This window comes from Oncorhynchus masou, unplaced genomic scaffold (assembly GCF_036934945.1).
Source record: "Oncorhynchus masou masou isolate Uvic2021 unplaced genomic scaffold, UVic_Omas_1.1 unplaced_scaffold_623, whole genome shotgun sequence".
Classification (NCBI taxonomy): Eukaryota; Metazoa; Chordata; class Actinopteri; order Salmoniformes; family Salmonidae; genus Oncorhynchus; species Oncorhynchus masou.
In genome coordinates this window covers 52,501-67,500 of record NW_027012660.1, presented here as the reverse complement: position 1 = coordinate 67,500, position 15,000 = coordinate 52,501, and the positions used below count along the sequence as shown (strand labels likewise).

General features: G+C 48.7%; 1 pseudogene; it reads right to left on the bottom strand.

Moving 5' to 3' along the window:
• LOC135536472 (ryanodine receptor 2-like) overlaps positions 1 to 15,000 on the bottom strand; it is a 317,124-nt pseudogene that overhangs the window by 258,893 nt on the left and 43,231 nt on the right.

Genomic DNA, 15,000 nt, shown 5'->3' with positions numbered 1-15,000 from the left:
TGGCCTACCATAGTGGCCTATCATAGTTGCCTACCAGAGAGGCCCACCAGAGAGGCCTACCAGAGAGTTCTACCAGAGTCGCCTACCAGAGAGGCCTATCAGAGAGGCCTACAAGAGAGGATGTGAACAAATGATCTATAACTGGGCTAATAACTCACTAACTAGCAAAGGATGTGAACACATGATCTATAACTGGGCTGAGAACTCACTAACTAGCAAAGGATATGAACAACATGTGCCCACGTGGCTGCATGCAGCTCTCACTTTGATCTCAAAACAAGCACATCTACCCACGACCGCTCACGCTGTAAACACAGTCCAGTTCGTCTACCCACGACCGCTCATGCTGTAAACACAGTCCAGTTCATCTACCCACGACCGCTCACGCTGTAAACACAGTCCAGTTCATCTACCCACGACCGCTCATGCTGTAAACACAGTCCAGTTCATCTACCCACGACCGCTCACGCTGTAAACACAGTCCAGTTCATCTACCCACAACCGCTCATGCTGTAAACACAGTCCAGTTCATCTACCCACGACCGCTCATGCTGTAAACACAGTCCAGTTCATCTACCCACGACCGCTCACGCTGTAAACACAGTCCAGTTCATCTTCCCACGACCGCTCACGCTGTAAACACAGTCCAGTTCATCTATTCACGACCGCTCATGCTGTAAACACAGTCCAGTTCATCTACCCACGACCGCTCATGCTGTAAACACAGTCCAGTTCATCTACCCACGACCGCTCATGCTGTAAACACAGTCCAGTTCATCTACTCACGACCACTCATGCTGTAAACACATTCCAGTTCATCTACCCACGACCGCTCATGCTGTAAACACAGTACAGTTCAAAGTAAATGGCACAGATCCATATATGGCAATGGTCTATTTGCATATAGGCCTACTGCATCTCTGATTGGTTACGGTGCACCGGTCTGTGTCGAGAAGGGGCCTGAGTCGTGCATGTCAATGCAATAGAATCCCACTGCGATGCTCTCTGCCTAACTCTTGCATAGTTCGTTTTGTTTTTGGTACATTGCATTGAAAGAGGCTAATATTGGGTTGATTTGATCATAATTACCACAGTAAAGGGACACGTTGATAGTGTTAACTAAAAGAGAAAACTCTGCGTGAAGCTCAATCTCAATCTCATTCTCTGCAGTCCCGGGGGAGCTGTGCACTCGCACAGCTTAGAGGGAACAACTTGTGTGTATTAAATGTATGTAGATATTAATAACGTTTTCCTCCTAAGAGGGGAGAGGGAGGTTGGACGAGACAGAAGGAGACAGAAGGAGACAGGAGGATACGGGAGGAGACGGAAGGAGAGGGAGACAGAATGAGACAGAAGGAGGAGGAGACAGAATGAGACAGAAGGAGGAGGAGACAGAATGAGACAGAAGGAGACAGAGACAGGAGACAGAAGGAGAAGGAGACAGAAGGAGACAGGAGGATACGGAGGAGACGGAAGGAGAGGGAGACAGAAGGAGACAGGAGTCAGAGACAGAATGAGACAGAAGGAGAAGGAGACATAATGAGACAGAAGGAGACAGAGACAGGAGACAGAAGGAGAAGGAGACAGAAGGAGACAGAGACAGAAGGAGACGGAAGGAGACGGAAGGATACATAAGGAGGCGGAAGGAGACAGAAGGATACGGAGGAGACGGAAGGAGAGGGAGACAGAAGGAGATGGAAGGAGACGGAAGGAGACAGAAGGAGACAGAATGAGAAGGAAGGAGACGGAAGGAGAGGGAGACAGAAGGAGATGGAATGAGACAGAAGGAGACGGAAGGAGACAGAAGAAGACAGAAGGAGACGGAAGGAGACAGAGACAGAATGAGACAGAAGGAGACGGAAGGAGACAGAAGAAGACAGAAGGAGACGGAATGAGACAGGAGGAGACAGAAGAAGACAGAAGGAGACGGAAGGAGACAGAGACAGAATGAGACAGAAGGAGACGGAAGGAGACAGAAGGATACAAAAGGAGACAGGAGGATACGGGAGGAGATGGAAGGAGAGGGAAACAGAATGAGACAGAAGGAGAAGGAGACAGAATGAGACAGAAGGAGATGGAAGGAGACAGAAGAAGACAGAAGGAGACGGAAGGAGACAGAGACAGAATGAGACAGAAGGAGACAGGAGGATACGGGAGGAGATGGAAGGAGAGGGAGACAGAATGAGACAGAATGAGACAGAGACAGGAGACAGAAGGAGAAGGAGACAGAAGGAGACAGGATGATACGGAGGAGAAGGAAGGAGAGGGAGACAGAAGGAGACAGAAGGAGTCAGAGACATAATGAGAAGGAGACAGAATGAGACAGAAGGAGACAGAGACAGGAGACAGAAGGAGAAGGAGACAGAAGGAGACAGAGACAGAAGGAGACGGGAGGAGACAGAAGGAGACAGAAGGAAACAGAAGGAGAAGGAGACAGAAGGAGACGGAAGGAGACAGAAGGATATGGAGGAGACGGAAGGAGAGGGAGACAGAAGGAGATGGAAGGAGACGGAAGGAGACAGAAGGAGACAGAATGAGAAGGAAGGAGACGGAAGGAGAGGGAGACATAAGGAGATGGAAGGAGACGGAAGGAGACAGAAGGAGACAGAAGGAGACAGAATGAGACAGAATGAGACAGAGACAGAGACAGAAGGAGACAGAATGAGACAGAGACAGAGACAGAAGGAGATAGAAAGAGACAGAAGGAGACAGAGACAGAAGGATGCAGAAAGAGACAGAAGGAGACGGAAGGAGACAGAAGGAGACAGAAGGAGACAGAGACAGAAGGAGACGGAGACAGAAGGAGACAGATGGAGACAGAAGGAGAGAGTGAATTTAGTGACTTCATCATCAGCACCTCGAAGTCGGACACGGTCTCAAAGTCGTCCAGGTCTTTCTTAGAGGAGAAGGAGAAGCCCCCGCCAGACTGTAGCGTCCCGCCAGGTGACGTGGCCAGCACCTCGTTACACTCTATAGGCATGCTGAGGCGATAGAAGGTGATGTCTGGGTTACTGTTCTGGGAGCCGAACGACCTCTGGGTGACCTTGAGACACGGGAAAGTCTCCACGGTGCCGTCCATCCTCGTGACCTTTTAGAAAGACCAGACGACAAAGGGAACAGGGCATTATGGGGGAGTCATCTGGTTGAATAGCCATTCGATACCAGGTCAACATAGGTCTGTGGGTAAAGCACTAGACAAATCCTTGGAACTATTATCATTAATATCAAGTTTTATAGGTTATCAACATAGCACCGGTTTGTGTCAAGAACTGCAACGCTGCTGGGTTTTTCACGCTCAACAGTTTCCTGTGTGTATCAAGAATGGTCCACCACCCAAAGGACATCCAGCCAACTTGACACAACTGTTGGGGAAGCATTAGAGTCAACATGGGCCAGCATCCCAGTGGAACGCTTTAGACACCTTGTAGAGTCAACATGGGCCAGCATCCCTGTGGAATGCTTTAGACACCTTGTAGAGTCAACATGGGCCAGCATCCCAGTGGAACGCTTTAGACACCTTGTAGAGTCAACATGGGCCAGCATCCCAGTGGAACGCTGTAGACACCTTGTAGAGTCAACATGGGCCAGCATCCCTGTGGAACGCTTTAGACACCTTGTAGAGTCAACATGGGCCAGCATCCCAGTGGAACGCTTTAGACACCTTGTAGAGTCAACATGGGCCAGCATCCCTGTGGAACGCTTTAGACACCTTGTAGAGTCAACATGGGCCAGCATCCCTGTGGAACGCTTTGGACACCTTGTAGAGTCAACATGGGCCAGCATCCCAGTGGAACGCTTTGGACACCTTGTAGAGTCAACATGGGCCAGCATCCCTGTGGAACGCTTTAGACACCTTGTAGAGTCAACATGGGACAGCATCCCAGTGGAACGCTTTAGACACCTTGTAGAGTCAACATGGGCCAGCATCCCTGTGGAACGCTTTAGACACCTTGTAGAGTCAACATGGGCCAGCATCCCTGTGGAACGCTTTAGACACCTTGTAGAGTCAACATGGGCCAGCATCCCTGTGGAACGCTTTAGACACCTTGTAGAGTCAACATGGGCCAGCATCCCTGTGGAACGCTTTGGACACCTTGTAGAGTCAACATGGGCCAGCATCCCAGTGGAACGCTTTGGACACCTTGTAGAGTCAACATGGGCCAGCATCCCTGTGGAACGCTTTAGACACCTTGTAGAGTCAACATGGGCCAGCATCCCAGTGGAACGCTTTAGACACCTTGTAGAGTCAACATGGGCCAGCATCCCAGTGGAACACTTTGGACAGCTTGTAGAGTCAACATGGGCCAGCATCCCTGTGGAACGCTTTAGACACCTTGTAGAGTCAACATGGGCCAGCATCCCAGTGGAACGCTTTAGACACCTTGTAGAGTCAACATGGGCCAGCATCCCTGTGGAACGCTTTAGACACCTTGTAGAGTCAACATGGGCCAGCATCCCAGTGGAACGCTTTAGACACCTTGTAGAGTCAACATGGGCCAGCATCCCTGTGGAACGCTTTAGACACCTTGTAGAGTCAACATGGGCCAGCATCCCAGTGGAACGCTTTAGACACCTTGTAGAGTCAACATGGGCCAGCATCCCTGTGGAACGCTTTAGACACCTTGTAGAGTCAACATGGGCCAGCATCCCAGTGGAACGCTTTGGACACCTTGTAGAGTCAACATGGGAACATGGGCCAGCATCCCTGTGGAACGCTTTAGACACCTTGTAGAGTCAACATGGGCCAGCATCCCAGTGGAACGCTTTGGGCACCTTGTAGAGTCAACATGGGCCAGCATCCCTGTGGAAGGCTTTAGACACCTTGTAGAGTCAACATGGGCCAGCATCCCTGTGGAACGCTTTAGACACCTTGTAGAGTCAACATGGGCCAGCATCCCAGTGGAACGCTTTGGACACCTTGTAGAGTCAACATGGGAACATGGGCCAGCATCCCTGTGGAACGCTTTAGACACCTTGTAGAGTCAACATGGTCCAGCATCCCAGTGGAACGCTTTGGACACCTTGTCGAGTCAACATGGTCCAGCATCCCTGTGGAACACTTTCAACACCTTGTAGAGTCAACATGGACCAGCATCCCCGTGGAACGCTTTAGACACCTTGTAGAGTCAACATGGTCCAGCATCCCTGTGGAACACTTTCAACACCTTATAGAGTCAACATGGGCCAGCATCCCTGTGGAACGCTTTAGACACCTTGTAGAGTCAACATGGACCAGCATCCCCGTGGAACGCTTTAGACACCTTGTAGAGTCAACATGGTCCAGCATCCCTGTGGAACACTTTCAACACCTTATAGAGTCAACATGGGCCAGCATCCCTGTGGAACGCTTTGGACACCTTGTGGAGTCCACATGGGCCAGCATCCCAGTGGAACGCTTTGGACACCTTGTGGAGTCAACATGGGCCAGCATCCCTGTGGAACGCTTTGGACACCTTGTAGAGTCAACATGGGCCAGCATCCCAGTGGAACGCTGTAGACACCTTGTAGAGTCAACATGGGCCAGCATCCCAGTGGAACGCTTTGGACACCTTGTAGAGTCAACATGGGCCAGCATCCCTGTGGAACGCTTTGGACACCTTGTAGAGTCAACATGGGCCAGCATCCCAGTGGAACGCTTTAGACACCTTGTAGAGTCAACATGGGCCAGCATCCCTATGGAACGCTTTAGACACCTTGTAGAGTCAACATGGGCCAACATCCCTGTGGAACGCTTTGGACACCTTGTAGAGTCAACATGGGCCAGCATCCCAGTGGAACGCTTTAGACACCTTGTAGAGTCAACATGGGCCAACATCCCTGTGGAACGCTTTGGACACCTTGTAGAGTCAACATGGGCCAGCATCCCAGTGGAACGCTTTAGACACCTTGTAGAGTCAACATGGGCCAGCATCCCAGTGGAACGCTTTAGACACCTTGTAGAGTCAACATGGGCCAGCATCCCTGTGGAACGCTTTAGACACCTTGTAGAGTCAACATGGGCCAGCATCCCCGTGGAACGCTGTAGACACCTTGTAGAGTCCACATGGGCCAGCATCCCAGTGGAACACTTTGGACACCTTGTAGAGTCAACATGGGGCCAGCATCCCAGTGGAACGCTTTGGACACCTTGTAGAGTCAACATGGGCCAGCATCCCAGTGGAACACTTTGGACACCTTGTAGAGTCAACATGGGCCAGCATCCCTGTGGAACACTGTAGACACCTTGTAGAGTCCACATGGTCCAGCATCCCTGTGGAACACTGTAGACACCTTGTAGAGTCAACATGGGCCAGCATCCCAGTGCTTTGGACACCTTGTCGAGTCCACATGGGCCAGCATCCCAGTGGAACGCTTTAGACACCTTGTAGAGTCAACATGGGCCAGCATCCCTGTGGAACGCTTTAGACACCTTGTAGAGTCAACATGGACCAGCATCCCAGTGGAACGCTTTAGACACCTTGTAGAGTCAACATGGACCAGCATCCCAGTGGAACGCTTTAGACACCTTGTAGAGTCAACATGGACCAGCATCCCAGTGGAACGCTTTAGACACCTTGTAGAGTCAACATGGGCCAGCATCCCAGTGGAACGCTGTAGACACCTTGTAGAGTCAACATGGGCCAGCATCCCAGTGGAACGCTTTAGACACCTTGTAGAGTCAACATGGGCCAGCATCCCAGTGGAACGCTGTAGACACCTTGTAGAGTCAACATGGGCCAGCATCCCAGTGGAACGCTGTAGACACCTTGTAGAGTCAACATGGGCCAGCATCCCAGTGGAACGCTGTAGACACCTTGTAGAGTCCACATGGGCCAGCATCCCAGTGGAACGCTTTAGACACCTTGTAGAGTCAACATGGGCCAGCATCCCTGTGGAACGCTTTAGACACCTTGTAGAGTCAACATGGTCCAGCATCCCAGTGGAACGCTTTGGACACCTTGTAGAGTCAACATGGTCCAGCATCCCAGTGGAACGCTTTAGACACCTTGTCGAGTCAACATGGTCCAGCATCCCAGTGGAACGCTTTGGACACCTTGTAGAGTCAACATGGACCAGCATCCCTGTGGAACGCTTTGGACACCTTGTAGAGTCAACATGGGAACATGGGCCAGCATCCCTGTGGAATGCTTTGGACACCTTGTAGAGTCCACATGGTCCAGCATCCCAGTGGAACGCTTTGGACACCTTGTAGAGTCAACATGGGCCAACATCCCAGTAGAACGCTTTAGACACCTTGTAGAGTCCACATGGGCCAGCATCCCAGTGGAACGCTGTAGACACCTTGTAGAGTCAACATGGGCCAACATCCCAGTAGAACGCTTTAGACACCTTGTAGAGTCCACATGGGCCAGCATCCCTGTGGAACGCTTTAGACACCTTGTAGAGTCCATGACCCGACGAACTGAGAATGTTCTGAGGGGAAAACGGGGGGGATGCAGTGACTCAATATTAGGAAGGTGTTCTCAGTCCAGGTTACCAACATAGGATGTTACAAAAAAACTAATATGTTTTATTTTACCTTTATTTAAAACTAGGCAAGTCAGTTAAGAACAAATTCTTATTTTAAATGGCGGCCTACCGGGGGTTAAACTGCCTTGTTCAGGGTGGTCAACAACACATATAAAGAGGCTTATAAACAGAGGTTCACTTATCAAACTCTACACACAATTACATCAGGGGGAGCAGGGTCAAGGTTCAAGGACAGTCTTGTCAACAGAACAGTTTTGTAAGGCAACATGGCTAAACAGGATAGCGACTGGACCCTCACCTCAATGTGTTCATGCTGCGGAGGTACGGGGATGAACTGAGACAGTCTCTTGCTGAGCCACATGGTGAGGTCTCTGTTCATGTTGACGGCGAAGGGCTCGTAGCCTTCCTGCAGACCACAGATGGTGAAGTACTTCAGCGTGCTCACGTCCTTACCAAAGTTCATCCTCCCAACCTGGCAAACACCCAGGCTGCACACCGGGATGAAACCTGCAGAGAGGACAGAGAGGACAGAGAGGACATTGTTATTTTAGAAGAACCATTAGAAGAACGTACGCCAGAACGGCCCATAGGACAGGAGCCAGAATGGTAACAACATCAATGTGTTCTTATCTTATCCTAACCAGTAGGTAACAACATCAATGTGTTCTTATCTTATCCTAACCAGTAGGTAACACCAACATCAATGTGTTCTTATCTTATCCTAACCAGTAGGTAACAACATCAATGTGTTCTTATCTTATCCTAACCAGTAGGTAACAACATCCATGTGTTATTATCTTGTCCTAACCAGTAGGTAACACCAACATCAATGTGTCCTTATCTTATCCTAACCAGTAGGTAACACCAACATCAATGTGTTCTTATCTTATCCTCACCAGTAGGTAACACCAACATCAATGTGTTCTTATCTTATCCTAACCAGTAGGTAACAACATCCATGTGTTATTATCTTGTCCTAACCAGTAGGTAACACCAACATCAATGTGTTCTTATCTTATCCTAACCAGTAGGTAACACCAACATCAATGTGTTCTTATCTTATCCTAACCAGTAGGTAACACCAACATCCATGTGTTCTTATCTTATCCTAACCAGTAGGTAACACCAACATCAATGTGTTCTTATCTTATCCTAACCAGTAGGTAACACCAACATCCATGTGTTCTTATCTTATCCTAACCAGTAGGTAACACCAACATCAATGTGTTCTTATCTTATCCTAACCAGTAGGTAACACCAACATCAATGTGTTCTTATCTTATCCTAACCAGTAGGTAACACCAACATCCATGTGTTCTTATCTTATCCTAACCAGTAGGTAACACCAACATCCATGTGTTCTTATCTTATCCTAACCAGTAGGTAACACCAACATCAATGTGTTCTTATCTTATACTCACCAGTAGGTAACACCAGCATCAATGTGTTCTTATCTTATCCTAACCAGTAGGTAACACCAACATCAATGTGTTCTTATCTTATCCTAACCAGTAGGTAACACCAACATCAATGTGTTCTTATCTTATCCTAACCAGTAGGTAACACCAACATCAATGTGTTCTTATCCTAACCAGTAGGTAACCACATCCATGTGTTCTTATCTTATCCTAACCAGTAGATAACAACATCAATGTGTTCTTATCTTATCCTAACCAGTAGGTAACAACATCAATGTGTTCTGGACACTCAGCCTGCTGAGTAATACCATGGCTATATACAGGGGGTACCAGGTAATAACATGGCTATATACAGGAAGTACCAGGTAATAACATGGCTATATACAGGAAGTACCAGGTAATAACATGGCTATATACAGGGAGTACCAGGTAATAACATGGCTATATACAGGAAGTACCAGGTAATAACATGGCTATATACAGGGAGTACCAGGTAATAACATAGCTATATACAGGGAGTACCAGGTAATAACATGGCTATATACAGGGAGTACCAGGTAATAACATAGCTATATACAGGGAGTACCAGGTAATAACATAGCTATATACAAGGAGTACCAGGTAATAGCTTGGCTATATACAGGGAGTACCAGGTAATAACATAGCTATATACAAGGAGTACCAGGTAATATCATGGCTATATACAGGGAGTACCAGGTAATAACATGGCTATATACAGGAAGTACCTGGTAATAACATGGCTATATACAGGGAGTACCAGGTAATACCGTGGCTATATACACAGGGCACCAGGTAATAACATGGCTATATACAGGGAGTACCAGGTAATGAAATGGTTATATACAGGAAGTACCAGGTAATAACATGGTTATATACAGGGAGTACCAGGTAATAACATGACCATATAAAGGGAGTACCAGGTAATAACATGGCTATATACACAGGGCACCAGGTAATAACATGGCTATATACAGGGAGTACCAGGTAATAACATGGCTATATACACAGGGCACCAGGTAATAACATGGCTATATACACAGGGTACCAGTAATGTGTGAATGTGCAGGGGTATGAGGTAATTGAGGTAGATATGTACATACAGTTATGGGTAAACTGACTAGGCAACAGGGTAGATAATAAACAGTAACAGCAGCATGTGTAATGACTCAAAAGAGAAGTACAAAAAGGGTCCATGCAGATCGTTAAATGGTTAACCAAAAGCTACCCTGACTAACTATTTAGCAATGTTATGGCTTGGGGGTAGAAGCTGTTCCCGGACTTGGTGCATCGGTACAGCTTGTCGTGTGGTTGCAGAGAGAACAGTCTATGACTTGGGGGTAGAAGCTGTCCAGGACTTGGTGCATCGGTACAGCTTGTCGTGTGGTTGCAGAGAGAACAGTCTATGACTTCTTGGGAGTAGAAGCTGTCCAGGACTTGTTGCATCGGTATGGCTTGTCGTGTGGTTGCAGAGAGAACAGTCTATGACTTCTTGGGAGTAGAAGCTGTTCCCGGACTTGGTGCATCGGTACGGCTTGTCGTGTGGTTGCAGAGAGAACAGTCTATGACTTGGGGGTAGAAGCTGTCCAGGACTTGGTGCATCGGTACAGCTTGTCGTGTGGTTGCAGAGAGAACAGTCTATGACTTCTTGGGAGTAGAAGCTGTCCAGGACTTGTTGCATCGGTATGGCTTGTCGTGTGGTTGCAGAGAGAACAGTCTATGACTTCTTGGGAGTAGAAGCTGTTCCCGGACTTGGTGCATCGGTACGGCTTGTCGTGTGGTTGCAGAGAGAACAGTCTATGACTTGGGGGTAGAAGCTGTCCAGGACTTGGTGCATCGGTACAGCTTGTCGTGTGGTTGCAGAGAGAACAGTCTATGACTTGGGGTAGAAGCTGTTCCCGGACTTGGTGCATCGGTACGGCTTGTCGTGTGGTTGCAGAGAGAACAGTCTATGACTTGGGGTAGAAGCTGTCCAGGACTTGGTGCATCGGTACAGCTTGTCGTGTGGTTGCAGAGAGAACAGTCTATGACTTGGGGGTAGAAGCTGTTCCCGGACTTGGTGCATCGGTACAGCTTGTCGTGTGGTTGCAGAGAGAACAGTCTATGACTTGGGGGTAGAAGCTGTCCAGGACTTGGTGCATCGGTATGGCTTGTCGTGTGATTGCAGAGAGAACAGTCTATGACTTGGGGGTAGAAGCTGTCCATGACTTGGTGCATCGGTATGGCTTGTCGTGTGGTTGCAGAGAGAACAGTCTATGACTTGGGGGTAGAAGCTGTTCCCGGACTTGGTGCATCGGTACGGCTTGTCGTGTGGTTGCAGAGAGAACAGTCTATGACTTGGGGGTAGAAGCTGTTCCCGGACTTGGTGCATCGGTACAGCTTGTCGTGTGGTTGCAGAGAGAACAGTCTATGACTTGGGGGTAGAAGCTGTTCCCGGACTTGGTGCATCGGTACAGCTTGTCGTGTGGTTGCAGAGAGAACAGTCTATGACTTGGGGGTAGAAGCTGTCCAGGACTTGGTGCATCGGTACAGCTTGTCGTGTGGTTGCAGAGAGAACAGTCTATGACTTGGGGGTAGAAGCTGTTCCCGGACTTGGTGCATCGGTACGGCTTGTCGTGTGGTTGCAGAGAGAACAGTCTATGACTTGGGGTAGAAGCTGTCCAGAACTTGGTGCATCGGTACAGCTTGTCGTGTGGTTGCAGAGAGAACAGTCTATGACTTGGGGGTAGAAGCTGTTCCCGGACTTGGTGCATCGGTATGGCTTGTCGTGTGGTTGCAGAGAGAACAGTCTATGACTTGGGGGTAGAAGCTGTTCCCGGACTTGGTGCATCGGTATGGCTTGTCGTGTGGTTGCAGAGAGAACAGTCTATGACTTGGGGGTAGAAGCTGTTCCCGGACTTGGTGCATCGGTATGGCTTGTCGTGTGGTTGCAGAGAGAACAGTCTATGACTTGGGGGTAGAAGCTGTTCCCGGACTTGGTGCATTGGTACCACTTGAAACATGTAGGTATTACAGACTGAGTGAGGGAGAGGTTGAAGTCACGTGCCAGCTGGTCAGCGCATGCTCTGAGCACACATTCTGGTAATGTGTCTTGTGAATGGTAACATGTTTAAAAGTCTTAGTCACATCGGCTATGGAGAGCGAGATTACACATTCACCTGGAACAGCGGGTCATCTAATGCATGGTTCAGCATTGCTTGCCTCGAAGCGGTCATAGAAGGCATTTAGCTCGTCTGGTGGGTTCGCGTCACTGGCCAGTTCACGGCTGGGTTTCCCTTTGTGATCCGTGAAGCCCTGCCACATCCGACGAGGGTCAGAGCAGGCGATATCAGGATTCAATATTAGTCCTGTATTGATACTTTGCCTGTTTGATTGCTCATCAGAAGTCGTAACGGGATTTCTTATAAGACTCAGGCTTAGTGTCCTTGAAAGCAGCAGCTCCAGCCTTTAGCTCAGCATGGATGTTGCCTGTAATCCATGGCTTCTGGTTGGGATATGTACATACGGTCATTGTGGGGACGATGTCATCGATGCATCGATGCACTTAGTGCAGTAAGACAGACTAACACATAGGGTGGTGTAGACAGTAGGACAGACTAACACATAGGGTGGTGTAGACAGTAGGACAGACTAACACATAGGGTGGTGTAGACAGTAGGACATACATAGGGTGGTGTAGACAGTAGGACAGACTAACACATAGGGTGGTGTAGACAGTAGGACAGACATAGGGTGGTGTAGACAGTAGGACAGACATAGGGTGGTGTAGACAGTAGGATAGACATAGGGTGGTGTAGACAGTAGGACAGACATAGGGTGGTGTAGACAGTAGGACAAACATAGGGTGGTGTAGACAGTAGGACAGACTAACACATAGGGTGGTGTAGACAGTAGGACAGACATAGGGTGGTGTAGACAGTAGGACAGACTAACACATAGGGTGGGGTAGACAGTAGGACAGACTAACACATAGGGTGGTGTAGACAGTAGGACAGACATAGGGTGGTGTAGACAGTAGGACAGACATAGGGTGGGGTAGACAGTAGGACAGACTAACACATAGGGTGGTGTAGACAGTAGGACAGACTAACACATAGGGTGGTGTAGACAGTAGGACAGACATAGGGTGGTGTAGACAGTAGGACAGACATAGAGTGGTGTAGACAGTAGGACAGACATAGGGTGGTGTAGACAGTAGGACAGACTAACACATAGGGTGGTGTAGACAGTAGGACAGACTAACACATAGGGTGGTGTAGACAGTAGGACAGACACAGGGTGGTGTAGACAGTAGGACATACATAGGGTGGTGTAGACAGTAGGACAGACTAACACATAGGGTGGTGTAGACAGTAGGACAGACATAGGGTGGTGTAGACAGTAGGACAGACATAGGGTGGTGTAGACAGTAGGACAGACATAGGGTGGTGTAGACAATAGGACATACATAGGGTGGTGTAGACAGTAGGACAGACTAACACATAGGGTGGTGTAGACAGTAGGACAGACTAACACATAGGGTGGTGTAGACAGTAGGACAGACATAGGGTGGTGTAGACAGTAGGACAGACATAGGGTGGTGTAGACAGTAGGACATACATAGGGTGGTGTAGACAGTAGGACAGACTAACACATAGGGTGGTGTAGACACTAGGACAGACATAGGGTGGTGTAGACAGTAGGACAGACATAGGGTGGTGTAGACAGTAGGACAGACTAACACATAGGGTGGTGTAGACAGTAGGACATACATAGGGTGGTGTAGACAGTAGGACAGACATAGGGTGGTGTAGACAGTAGGACAGACTAACACATAGGGTGGTGTAGACAGTAGGACAGACATAGGGTGGTGTAGACAGTAGGACAGACATAGGGTGGTGTAGACAGTAGGACATACATAGGGTGGGGTAGACAGTAGGACAGACTAACACATAGGGTGGTGTAGACAGTAGGACAGACATAGGGTGGTGTAGACAGTAGGACAGACATAGGGTGGTGTAGACAGTAGGACAGACATAGGGTGGTGTAGACAGTAGGACAGACATAGGGTGGTGTAGACAGTCATTTTGAGTAGACAGTACACACACTGACCTTCCCAAACCTCAAAGTCCTTGAAGGCCAGTTCCGACCCTGAGTGGTCCAGGAGCACCTCACCGTTGTGGGTGAACATCATGGTGTGTTCGTTCAGATCGACCATACAGCCCACCACGTCCCCTGGACCCCACGACCTGCCGAAGTGCTCGTTACCCTGGTGCCACAGCTGGGCCTGGAACACACACAGGGATATAGTATTCAGACCCCTTTCTCCACATTGTGTTACATTACAGCCTTATTCTAACATGTATTAAATAAAATACAAATCCTCAACAATCTACACACAATACACCATAATAACAAAGTGAAAACAGGGACCTCATTTACATAAGTATTCAGACCCTTTGCTACGAGACTCTAAATTGAGCTCAGGTGCATCCTGTTTCCATTGAGCATCCTTGAGATGTTTCTACAACTTGGAGTCCACCTGTGGTAAATTATATTGATTGGACATGATTTGGAAAGACACAGACATGTCTATATAAGGTCTCACAGTTGACAGTGATATTATTTGGAAAGGCACACACCTGTCTATATAAGGTCCCACAGTTGACAGTGAATGTCAGAGCAAAAACCAAGCCATGAGGTTGAAGGAATTGTCAGAAGAGCTCCGAGACAGGATTGTGTCGAGACACAGATCTGGGGAAGGGTACCAAAACATTTCTGCAGCATTGAAGGTTTCCAAGAGCACAGTGGCCTCCATCATTCTTAAATGGAAGAAGTTTGGAACCACCAAGACTCTTCCTAGAGCTGGCGGCCCGGCCAAACTGAACAATCGGGGGAGAAGGGCCTTGGTCAGGGAGGAGACCAAGAACCCAATGGTCACTCTGACAGAGCTCGAGAGTTCCTCTGTGGAGATGGGAGAACTCTCCCTCTCTGCACCCCTCCTCCCTCTTTCTCTCTCTCACTCCCTCTCCCCCCCCCACTCCCTCTCCATCCCCCCTCTATAATTACATGGAGAGTCCTTGAATCCTCAATCAGCCAACGCATTCAGTCTATT